Below are 12,897 nucleotides of genomic sequence, written 5' to 3'. Positions count from 1 at the left end.
CAATGATTTGACATTGTTTGCTAACTGATATGTGACACGTATTAATAACATGCAAAACAGGCAACATGAAAAAAACCCAAGGCTCTGCTCCACCTGTCCTGAAACACGGGTCACCACTGAACACATCACAATCTTAGTAAGCAGAGGCCTGTTTTCCTCTACATAGTAGTTATAGTTATCAGCTAAGTCAGTGGTGGGGGGGGGGGGGGGCGATTTCTTTAAAATAGACCTAAAGACTCTTAAGACAAAACAACAACAACAACAACAGGTTAAATGAATAGAACAGACATACCAGGCGAATAAGGACAGTCATGTGACTTTATTAAGAACAGGAAATGGTGAAGGAAACAGGAAATACAACATCTCATTGTAAACAATGACTAAGACAATAATATATGACATTTAGCTGATGTTTTATTTTTCATAGTAATGTACATGTCATGTGTGCAGACAATTGTAATTTCATACACTTCATAATTCACCACACAAGTTAGTCATCGTCATTGTATCACCTTCCACTTGGTGGATGGAGAGAGATACGCTGTAGAAGGAGAGAGTGGAAGGTGTGTTTAGCCTGGGTGCCAGTCAGTTTAGCCTGGGTGCCAGTCAGTTTAGCCTGGGTGCCAGTCTGTTTAGCCTGGGTGCCAGTCAGTTTAGCCTGGGTGCCAGTCAGTTTAGCCTGGGTGCCAGTCTGTTTAGCCTGGGTGCCAGTCTGTTTAGCCTAGGTCCCAGGCTGTTTAGCCTGGGTGCCAGTCAGTTTAGCCTGGGTGCCAGCCAGTTTAGCCTGGGTGTCAGTCTGTTTAGCCTGGGTGCCAGTCAGTTTAGCCTGGGTGCCAGTCAGTTTAGCCTGGGTGCCAGTCAGTTTAGCCTGGGTGCCAGTCAGTTTAGCCTGGGTGCCAGCCTGTTTAGCCTGGGTGCCAGTCTGTTTAGCCTAGGTGCCAGTCTGTTTAGCCTGGGTGCCAGTCTGTTTAGCCTAGGTGCCAGCCTGTTTAGCCTGGGTGCCAGTCAGGTTAGCCTGGGTGCCAGCCTGTTTAGCCTGGGTGCCAGCCTGTTTAGCCTGGGTGCCAGTCAGTTTAGCCTGGGTGCCAGTCTGTTTAGCCTGGGTGCCAGTCTGTTTAGCCTGGGTGCCAGTCAGTTAAGCCTGGGTGCCAGTCAGTTTAGCCTGGGTGCCAGCCTGTTTAGCCTGGGTGCCAGTCAGTTTAGCCTGGGTGCCAGTCAGTTTAGCCTGGGTGCCAGTCTGTTTAGCCTGGGTGCCAGTCAGTTTAGCCTGGGTGCCAGTCAGCCTATGGAATTGTCATAACAATGACAGCAATGTAGTTGTGAAGAGATCAGAAACAGACCTGGGATCAGACTAGAGCGTGTCATCTTAAACGAACAGTTCCTCTTGGAGGAATAACGAGAACAGAGGTTCCTACAGCGATGACTACTAATAAACACATGGTGTGTTGTTACATTGGCTGTATTCAAAATGGCACCCTAATCCCTATGTAGTGCACTAGTTTTGACCAGTATGGCACCCTAATCCCTATGTAGTGCACTAGTTTTGACCAGTATGGCACCCTAATCCCTATGTAGTGCACTAGTTTTGACCAGAATGGCACCCTAATCCCTATGTAGTGCACTAGTTTTGACCAGTATTGGACCCCTAATCCCTATGTAGTGCACTAGTTTTGACCAGTATTGAACCCTTAATCCCTATGTAGTGCACTAGTTTTGACCAGTATGGCACCCTAATCCCTATGTAGTGCACTAGTTTTGACCAGTATGGCACCCTAATCCCTATGTAGTGCACTAGTTTTGACCAGTATTGGACCCTAATCCCTATGTAGTGCACTAGTTTTGACCAGTATCGGACCCTTAATCCCTATGTAGTGCACTAGTTTTGACCAGAATGGCACCCTTAATTAATCCCTATGTAGTGCACTAGTTTTGACCAGTATTGAACCCTTAATCCCTATGTAGTGCACTAGTTTTGACCAGTATGGCAACCTAATCCCTATGTAGTGCACTAGTTTTGACCAGTATGGCACCCTAATCCCTATGTAGTGCACTAGTTTTGACCAGTATGGCACCCTAACCCCTATGTAGTGCACTAGTTTTGACCAGTATTGGACCCTAATCCCTATGTAGTGCACTAGTTTTGACCAGTATTGGACCCTTAATCCCTATGTAGTGCACTAGTTTTGACCAGAATGGCACCCTTAATTAATCCCTATGTAGTGCACTAGTTTTGACCAGTATTGAACCCTTAATCCCTATGTAGTGCACTAGTTTTGACCAGTATGGCAACCTAATCCCTATGTAGTGCACTAGTTTTGACCAGTATGGCACCCTAATCCCTATGTAGTGCACTAGTTTTGACCAGTATTGGACCCCTAATCCCTATGTAGTGCACTAGTTTTGACCAGTATGGCACCCTTAATTAATCCCTATGTAGTGCACTAGTTTTGACCAGTATTGGACCCTTAATCCCTATGTAGTGCACTAGTTTTGACCAGTATGTCACCCTAAACCCTATGTAGTGCACTAGTTTTGACCAGTATGGCACCCTAATCCCTATGTAGTGCACTAGTTTTGACCAGTATGGCACCCTAATCCCTATGTAGTGCACTAGTTTTGACCAGTATGGCACCCTAATCCCTATGTAGTGCACTAGTTTTGACCAGTATTGGACCCTTAATCCCTATGTAGTGCACTAGTTTTGACCAGTATTGGACCCTTAATCCCTATGTAGTGCACTAGTTCTGACCAGTATGTCACCCTAATCCCTATGTAGTGCACTAGTTTTGACCAGTATGGCACCCTTAATTAATCCCTATGTAGTGCACTGGTTTTGACCAGTATTGGACCCGTAATCCCTATGTAGTGCACTAGTTTTGACCAGTATTGAACCCTTAATCCCTATGTAGTGCACTAGTTTTGACCAGTATGGCACCCTAATCCCTATGTAGTGCACTAGTTTTGACCAGTATTGGACCCTTAATCCCTATGTAGTTCACTAGTTCTGACCAGTATGGCACCCTAATCCCTATGTAGTGCAGTAGTTCTGACCAGTATGGCACCCTAATCCCTATGTAGTGCACTAGTTTTGACCAGTATTGGACCCTAATCCCTATGTAGTGCACTAGTTTTGACCAGTATGGCACCCTTAATTAATCCCTATGTAGTGCACTAGTTTTGACCAGTATTGAACCCTTAATCCCTATGTAGTGCACTAGTTTTGACCAGTATGGCACCCTTAATCCCTATGTAGTGCACTAGTTTTGACCAGTATGGCACCCTAATCCCTATGTAGTGCACTAGTTTTGACCAGTATTGGACCCTAATCCCTATGTAGTGCACTAGTTTTGACCAGTATGGCACCCTTAATTAATCCCTATGTAGTGCACTAGTTTTGACCAGTATTGGACCCTTAATCCCTATGTAGTTCACTAGTTCTGACCAGTATGGCACCCTAATCCCTATGTAGTGCAGTAGTTCTGACCAGTATGGCACCCTAATCCCTATGTAGTGCAGTAGTTTTGACCAGTATGGCACCCTAATCCCTATGTAGTGCACTAGTTTTGACCAGTATTGAACCCTTAATCCCTATGTAGTGCACTAGTTTTGACCAGTATTGGACCCTTAATCCCTATGTAGTGCACTAGTTTTGACCAGTATTGAACCCTTAATCCCTATGTAGTTCACTAGTTTTGACCAGTATTGGAGCCTTAATCCCTATGTAGTGCACTAGTTTTGACCAGTATGGCACCCTAATCCCTATGTAGTGCACTAGTTTTGACCAGTATGGCACCCTAATCCCTATGTAGTGCAGTAGTTTTGACCAGTATTGGACCCTTAATCCCTATGTAGTGCACTAGTTTTGACCAGTATTGGACCCTTAATCCCTATGTAGTGCACTAGTTTTGACCAGAATGGCACCCTTAATTAATCCCTATGTAGTGCAGTAGTTTTGACCAGTATTGGAGCCTTAATCCCTATGTAGTGCACTAGTTTTGACCAGTATGGCACCCTTAATCCCTATGTAGTGCACTAGTTTTGACCAGTATTGAACCCTTAATCCCTATGTAGTGCACTAGTTTTGACCAGTATTGGACCCTTAATCCCTATGTAGTGCACTAGTTCTGACCAGTATGGCACCCTAATCCCTATGTAGTGCAGTAGTTCTGACCAGTATGGCACCCTAATCCCTATGTAGTGCACTAGTTTTGACCAGTATTGGACCCTAATCCCTATGTAGTGCACTAGTTTTGACCAGTATTGGACCCTTAATCCCTATGTAGTGCACTAGTTTTGACCAGAATGGCACCCTTAATTAATCCCTATGTAGTGCACTAGTTTTGACCAGTATTGGACCCTTAATCCCTATGTAGTGCACTAGTTTTGACCAGTATTGGACCCTTAATCCCTATGTAGTGCACTAGTTTTGACCAGTATGGCACCCTTAATACCCTATGTAGTGCACTAGTTTTGACCAGTATTGGACCCTTAATCCCTATGTAGTGCACTAGTTTTGACCAGTATTGAACCCTTAATCCCTATGTAGTGCACTAGTTTTGACCAGTATTGGACCCTTAATCCCTATGTAGTGCACTAGTTTTGACCAGTATGGCACCCTTAATTAATCCCTATGTAGTGCACTAGTTTTGACCAGTATTGGACCCTTAATCCCTATGTAGTGCACTAGTTTTGACCAGTATTGAACCCTTAATCCCTATGTAGTTCACTAGTTCTGACCAGTATGGCACCCTTAATTAATCCCTATGTAGTGCACTAGTTTTGACCAGTATTGGACCCTAATCCCTATGTAGTGCACTAGTTTTGACCAGTATGGCACCCTTAATCCCTATGTAGTGCACTAGTTTTGACCAGTATTGAACCCTTAATCCCTATGTAGTGCACTAGTTTTGACCAGTATTGGACCCTAATCCCTATGTAGTGCACTAGTTCTGACCAGTATGGCACCCTTAATCCCTATGTAGTGCACTAGTTTTGACCAGTATTGAACCCTTAATCCCTATGTAGTGCACTAGTTTTGACCAGTATTGAACCCTTAATCCCTATGTAGTGCACTAGTTTTGACCAGTATTGGACCCTTAATCCCTATGTAGTGCACTAGTTTTGACCAGTATGGCACCCTTAATTAATCCCTATGTAGTGCACTAGTTTTGACCAGTATTGGAGCCTTAATCCCTATGTAGTGCAGTAGTTTTGACCAGTATGGCACCCTAATCCCTATGTAGTGCACTAGTTTTGACCAGTATGGCACCCTAATCCCTATGTAGTGCACTAGTTTTGACCAGTATTGAACCCTTAATCCCTATGTAGTGCACTAGTTTTGACCAGTATTGGAGCCTTAATCCCTATGTAGTGCACTAGTTTTGACCAGTATGGCACCCTAATCCCTATGTAGTGCACTAGTTTTGACCAGTATTGAACCCTTAATCCCTATGTAGTGCACTAGTTTTGACCAGTATTGGACCCTTAATCCCTATGTAGTGCAGTAGTTCTGACCAGTATGGCACCCTAATCCCTATGTAGTGCACTAGTTTTGACCAGTATTGGACCCTTAATCCCTATGTAGTGCACTAGTTTTGACCAGTATTGAACCCTTAATCCCTATGTAGTGCACTAGTTTTGACCAGTATTGGAGCCTTAATCCCTATGTAGTGCAGTAGTTCTGAGCAGTATTGGACCCTAATCCCTATGTAGTGCACTAGTTTTGACCAGTATGGCACCCTTAATCCCTATGTAGTGCACTAGTTTTGACCAGTATTGAACCCTTAATCCCTATGTAGTGCACTAGTTTTGACCAGTATTGAACCCTTAATCCCTATGTAGTGCACTAGTTTTGACCAGTATTGGACCCCTAATCCCTATGTAGTGCACTAGTTTTGACCAGTATTGAACCCTTAATCCCTATGTAGTGCACTAGTTTTGACCAGTATTGGACCCTTAATCCCTATGTAGTGCACTAGTTTTGACCAGTATGGCACCCTAATCCCTATGTAGTGCACTAGTTTTGACCAGTATGGCACCCTAATCCCTATGTAGTGCACTAGTTTTGACCAGTATTGGACCCTTAATCCCTATGTAGTGCACTAGTTTTGACCAGTATTGGAGCCTTAATCCCTATGTAGTGCAGTAGTTCTGACCAGTATGGCACCCTTAATCCCTATGTAGTGCACTAGTTTTGACCAGTATGGCACCCTAATCCCTATGTAGTGCACTAGTTTTGACCAGTATGGCACCCTAATCCCTATGTAGTGCACTAGTTTTGACCAGTATGGCACCCTAATCCCTATGTAGTGCACTAGTTTTGACCAGTATTGGACCCTTAATCCCTATGTAGTGCACTAGTTTTGACCAGTATGGCACCCTTAATTAATCCCTATGTAGTGCACTAGTTTTGACCAGTATTGGACCCTTAATCCCTATGTAGTGCACTAGTTTTGACCAGTATTGAACCCTTAATCCCTATGTAGTGCACTAGTTTTGACCAGTATTGAACCCTTAATCCCTATGTAGTGCACTAGTTTTGACCAGTATGGCACCCTTAATCCCTATGTAGTGCACTAGTTTTGACCAGTATTGAACCCTTAATCCCTATGTAGTGCACTAGTTTTGACCAGTATTGAACCCTTAATCCCTATGTAGTGCACTAGTTTTGACCAGTATTGAACCCTTAATCCCTATGTAGTGCACTAGTTTTGACCAGTATGGCACCCTAATCCCTATGTAGTGCACTAGTTTTGACCAGTATTGAACCCTTAATCCCTATGTAGTGCACTAGTTTTGACCAGTATTGGACCCTTAATCCCTATGTAGTGCACTAGTTTTGACCAGTATGGCACCCTAATCCCTATGTAGTGCACTAGTTTTGACCAGTTTGGACCCTTAATCCCTATGTAGTGCACTAGTTTTGACCAGTATTGGACCCTTAATCCCTATGTAGTGCACTAGTTTTGACCAGTATTGCACCCTAATCCCTATGTAGTGCACTAGTTTTGACCAGTATGGCACCCTAATCCCTATGTAGTGCAGTAGTTTTGACCAGTATGGCACCCTACTCCCTATGTAGTGCACTAGTTTTGACCAGTATGGCAACCTAATCCCTATGTAGTGCACTAGTTTTGACCAGTATGGCACCCTAATCCCTATGTAGTGCACTAGTTTTGACCAGTATTGGAGCCTTAATCCCTATGTAGTGCAGTAGTTCTGACCAGTATGGCACCCTACTCCCTATGTAGTGCACTAGTTTTGACCAGTATGGCAACCTAATCCCTATGTAGTGCACTAGTTTTGACCAGTATGGCACCCTAATCCCTATGTAGTGCAGTAGTTCTGACCAGTATGGCACCCTAATCCCTATGTAGTGCAGTAGTTCTGACCAGTATGGCACCCTACTCCCTATGTAGTGCACTAGTTTTGACCAGTATGGCACCCTTAATTAATCCCTATGTAGTGCAGTAGTTTTGACCAGTATTGGAGCCTTAATCCCTATGTAGTGCAGTAGTTCTGACCAGTATTGAACCCTTAATCCCTATGTAGTGCACTAGTTTTGACCAGTATTGAACCCTTAATCCCTATGTAGTGCACTAGTTTTGACCAGTATGGCACCCTTAATCCCTATGTAGTGCACTAGTTTTGACCAGTATTGAACCCTTAATCCCTATGTAGTGCACTAGTTTTGACCAGTATTGAACCCTTAATCCCTATGTAGTGCACTAGTTTTGACCAGTATTGAACCCTTAATCCCTATGTAGTGCACTAGTTTTGACCAGTATGGCACCCTAATCCCTATGTAGTGCACTAGTTTTGACCAGTATTGAACCCTTAATCCCTATGTAGTGCAGTAGTTCTGACCAGTATTGCACCCTAATCCCTATGTAGTGCACTAGTTTTGACCAGATGGCACCCTAATCCCTATGTAGTGCACTAGTTTGACCAGTTTGACCCTAATCCCTATGTAGTGCACTAGTTTTGACCAGTATTGGAGCCTTAATCCCTATGTAGTGCAGTAGTTCTGACCAGTATGGCACCCTAATCCCTATGTAGTGCAGTAGTTTTGACCAGTATGGCACCCTTAATCCCTATGTAGTGCAGTAGTTCTGACCAGTATGGCACCCTACTCCCTATGTAGTGCAGTAGTTTTGACCAGTATTGGACCCTTAATCCCTATGTAGTGCAGTAGTTCTGACCAGTATGGCACCCTAATCCCTATGTAGTGCACTAGTTTTGACCAGTATGGCACCCTAATCCCTATGTAGTGCACTAGTTTTGACCAGTATGGCACCCTTAATCCCTATGTAGTGCAGTAGTTTTGACCAGTATGGCACCCTAATCCCTATGTAGTGCACTAGTTTTGACCAGTATGGCACCCTTAATCCCTATGTAGTGCACTAGTTTTGACCAGTATGGCACCCTTAATTAATCCCTATGTAGTGCACTAGTTTTGACCAGTATTGGACCCTTAATCCCTATGTAGTGCACTAGTTTTGACCAGTATGGCACCCTTAATTAATCCCTATGTAGTGCACTAGTTTTGACCAGTATGGCACCCTTAATCCCTATGTAGTGCACTAGTTTTGACCAGTATTGAACCCTTAATCCCTATGTAGTGCACTAGTTTTGACCAGTATTGGAGCCTTAATCCCTATGTAGTGCACTAGTTTTGACCAGTATTGGACCCTTAATCCCTATGTAGTGCACTAGTTTTGACCAGTATTGGAGCCTTAATCCCTATGTAGTGCACTAGTTTTGACCAGTATTGGACCCTTAATCCCTATGTAGTTCACTAGTTTTGACCAGTATTGGAGCCTTAATCCCTATGTAGTGCAGTAGTTCTGACCAGTATGGCACCCTACTCCCTATGTAGTGCACTAGTTCAGAATAAACCCCTATGGTAGCTGGTCAAAGCTAGTGCACTGTAGAGGGTGCCATTTCAGACACAGACGTCATGTTCAGGTTGTTTTCAGGTTACTGTTTTATTTATTGTTATTGAACCTTTATTTATTTAACTGGGCAAGTCCATGTGAGAACAAATTCTTATTTACAAATGACGGCCTACACCGGCCAAACCCGGACCACGCTGGGCAAATTGTACGCCGCCCTATGGGACTCCCAATCACAGCCGGTTGTGATACAGCCTGGATTCGAACCATGGTGTCTGTAGTGACGCCTCTAGCACTGAGATGCAGTGCCTTAGATCACTGTGATACAGCCTGGATTCGAACCAGGGTGTCTGTAGTGACGCCTCTAGCACTGAGATGCAGTGCCTTAGATCACTGCGCCACTTGGGATCCCAAATTATACTAGTGTCTAATTCCTGTGTGATTGTGATTTCTACTGAGTTGCATTACTGGTGAAAACATTGAATACATCCAAAAATAGCAACTTTTTCCTTATATAGTGCCATACTGGTCAAAGCTAGTGTGCTTTATAGGGAATAGGGTGCCATACTGGCCAAAGCTAGTGTACTTTATAGGGAATAGGGTGCCATACTGGTCAAAGCTAGTGTACTTTATAGGGAATAGGGTGCCATACTGGTCAAAGCTAGTGTACTTTATAGGGAATAGGGTGCCATACTGGCCAAAGCTAGTGTACTTTATAGGGAATAGGGTGCCATACTGGTCAAAACTAGTGTACTTTATAGGGAATAGGGTGCCATACTGGTCAAAGCTAGTGTACTTTATAGGGAATAGGGTGCCATACTGGTCAAAGCTAGTGTACTTTATAGGGAATAGGGTGCCATTTCAGAAGCAGGTGTACAGGTGTGATGACTAACTAGTGTCTAACTGCTGTGTATTTGTGTTTCCTATGTTTTGACTGGCTGGTTATCATATATTCTGTTGTTGTTGTTGTTGTCTTCGTTTTACAGACGTCATAGTATTTATATAAGTTACATTCTCGGATTCAACATGTTCTTTAGACTATGTAGCAAGGTGGTATTCAGTACAGGGACATGGTAGCTATAGAACGTTGTGATCCTCTTAGAACAAGGTGTTCTCATTCTACTGTTCCAACAGCGAGGTTCTTTCAGTGGAACCCCCCCCCCCCCCCTATTGACTGTGTTGTCTAGTGCTTCAGTCATAGGAAGGTTTTTTTTCTGTGATATTGTGACTAATCTTTATTTGTGCTTTTATAATTGTATTTTTTTTGGTGTTAGGATAGATCAGTCCTCCTCGCCCGCCCCCTGAGATTACACATGACGCAGACGAACAGGTGATGGAGGCGTGTGATTTATAGAAGAAGAGAAAGGAGAGAGAGAGAGAGGGACTGACAAGGTGTCACACTAACTAGCTAGCTAACCTATGACTATGTTATTACTAACTACAGCATTACATCACAGCCAAACCGCACACACACCACACACACACACACACACACACACACACACACACACACACACACACACAACCAAATCGACCAGATCGACACAGTCAGTACAAATTCACAGCTGATCAAATAAAATGAAAATTACTTCATTGTTCAACATGTTCAAGATTAAAACCGTAAAGACAAGGAAAATCATAGAACAAAAAGGGTAAACAATAACAAAACAACAATAACAAAAACACAATAATAACAAGCATTTGTAACAACAATGATATTATCATACGAGATGAGTTGGCAGTTGGAATGTTTGAGGAATAAACAACATGAATAAAATAACTTAAAGCTATGATCACATACAACAGGCCTTTTGTCTCTCTGCCTTCCAAATGGCACCCTATTCCCTATATAGTGCACTACTTTAGACCAAAACCCTATGGAACCCTATTCCCTATATAGTGCACTACTTTAGACCAGGGCCCTATAGAACCCTATTCCCTATATAGTGCACTACTTTAGACCAGAGCCCTATAGAACCCTATTCCCTATATAGTGCACTACTTTAGACCAGAGCCCTATAGAACCCTATTCCCTATATAGTGCACTACTTTAGACCAGGGCCCTGTAGAACCCTATTCCCTCTATAGTGCACTACTTTAGACCAGAGCCCTATAGAACCCTATTCCCTATATAGTGCACTACTTTAGACCAGAGCCCTATAGAACCCTATTCCCTATATAGTGCACTACTTTAGACCAGGGCCCTATAGAACCCTATTCCCTACATAGTGCACTACTTTAGACCAGAGCCCTATAGAACCCTATTCCCTATATAGTGCACTACTTTAGACCAGAGCCCTATAGAACCCTATTCCCTTTATATAGTGCACCACTAGTCAAAAGTAGTGCACTATATAGGGAATAAGGTGCCATTGGGGACATAGTATCTGATCTCTGATCATGGCAGGGGGTCCTAGGTCTACTATTCCTATCCCCTATCCCTAACCCCTACCCCCTATCCTCTAGCCCTAACCCCTATCCCCTAGTCCTATCCCCTAGCCATACCCCCTAACCCCTAGTCCCCTAGCCCTAACCCCTACCCCCTATCCTCTAGCCCTTACCCCTATCCCCTAGCCCTAACCCCTACCCCCTATCCTCTAGCCATAACCCCTATCCCCTAGCCCTAACCCCTATCCTCTAGCCCTAACCCCTATCCCCTAGCCCTAACCCCTATCCTCTAGCCCTAACCCCTATCCCCTAGCCCTAACCCCTATCCTCTAGTCCCCTACCCCCTAACCCCTAGTCCCCTAGCCCTATCCCCTAGTCCTAACCCCTATCCCCAGTCCTAACCCCTAGCCCTACTCCCTAACCATATCCCCTAACCCCTATCCCCAAGCCCTATCCCCTAGTCCTATCCCCTAGCCCTAACCCATATCCTCTAGCCTTAACCCATATCCCCTAGTCCTATCCCCTATCCCCTAGCCCCTAGTCCTATTCCCCAGCCCTATCCTCTAGCCCTAACCCCTACCCCCAAGCCCTATTCCCTAGCCCTGTCCACAAGTCCTATCCTCTAGCCCTAACCCCTATCCTCTAACCCTAACCCTATCCCCTATCCCCTAGCCCTAACCCCTATGCCCTAGCCCTAACCCCTATCCCCTAGTCCTAACCCCTATCCCCTAGTCCTAACCCCTATCCCCTAGTCCTAACCCCTATCCCCAGTCCTAACCCCTAGCCCTACTCCCTAACCATATCCCCTAACCATATCCCCTAACCCCTATCCCCATCCCCTAGTCCTATCCCCTAGCCCTAACCCCTATGCCCTAGCCCTAACCCCTATCCCCTAGTCCTATCCCCTATCCCCTAGCCCCTAGTCCTATTCCCTAGCCCTATCCTCTTGCCCTAACCCCTATCCCATGTCCACTAGTCCTATCCCCTAGCCCTATCCTTATCCCCTATCCTTATCCCCTAGCCCTATCCCCTATCCTTATCCCCTAGCCCTATCCCCTATCCTTATCCCCTATCCTTATCCCCTAGCCTTATCCCCTATCCTTATTCCCTATCCTTATCCCCTAGCCCTATCCCCTATCCTTATCCCCTATCCTTATTCCCTATCCTTATCCCCTAGCCCTATCCCCTAGCCTTATCCCCTATCCTTATTCCCTATCCTTATCCCCTAGCCCTATCCCCTATCCTTATCCCCTATCCTTATCCCCTATCCTTATCCCCTATCCTTATCCCCTAACCCTATCCCCTAGGCCTATCCCCTATCCTTATCCCCTATCCTTATCCCCTAGCCCTATCCCCTATCCTTATCCCCTATCCTTATCCCCTAGCCCTATCCCCTATCCTTATCCCCTATCCTTATTCCCTATCCTTATCCCCTAACCCTATCCCCTAGGCCTAGGGGTTGGTTTGAGATTCAGAGAATGATAACTTCCTTAGCCGTCTGACCTCTAGGCTAGGATAAATCCGACCTGCTCATTAAGACACACATGTAATGGTAATACCACCAGGTCATTACTATTACCACTGTGGAGAAACAAGTCATTCTGATAACAAAGTT

At 44.6% G+C, this 12,897-nt stretch overlaps 2 long non-coding RNA genes across 2 annotated transcripts; both read right to left on the bottom strand.

Moving 5' to 3' along the window:
• Positions 1 to 394: 394 nt before the first annotated feature.
• Positions 395 to 4,440, bottom strand: LOC145858676 (uncharacterized). The gene is made up of 2 exons (XR_014379160.1): positions 4,141 to 4,440; positions 395 to 3,580 (listed from the first exon to the last, which is right to left on the bottom strand). It is a non-coding gene; the product is annotated as an uncharacterized LOC145858676 (long non-coding RNA).
• A 16-nt stretch (positions 4,441 to 4,456) lies between these two features.
• On the bottom strand, positions 4,457 to 11,408 carry LOC145858675 (uncharacterized). Its single transcript, XR_014379159.1, has 3 exons — positions 7,958 to 11,408; positions 7,024 to 7,835; positions 4,457 to 6,124 (listed from the first exon to the last, which is right to left on the bottom strand). It is a non-coding gene; the product is annotated as an uncharacterized LOC145858675 (long non-coding RNA).
• Positions 11,409 to 12,897: the final 1,489 nt, after the last annotated feature.

This window comes from Salmo salar, chromosome 10, assembly GCF_965601325.2.
Source record: "Salmo salar chromosome 10, fSalSal1, whole genome shotgun sequence".
NCBI lineage: Eukaryota > Metazoa > Chordata > Actinopteri > Salmoniformes > Salmonidae > Salmo > Salmo salar.
This window is presented reverse-complemented; position numbering and strand designations above follow the sequence as displayed.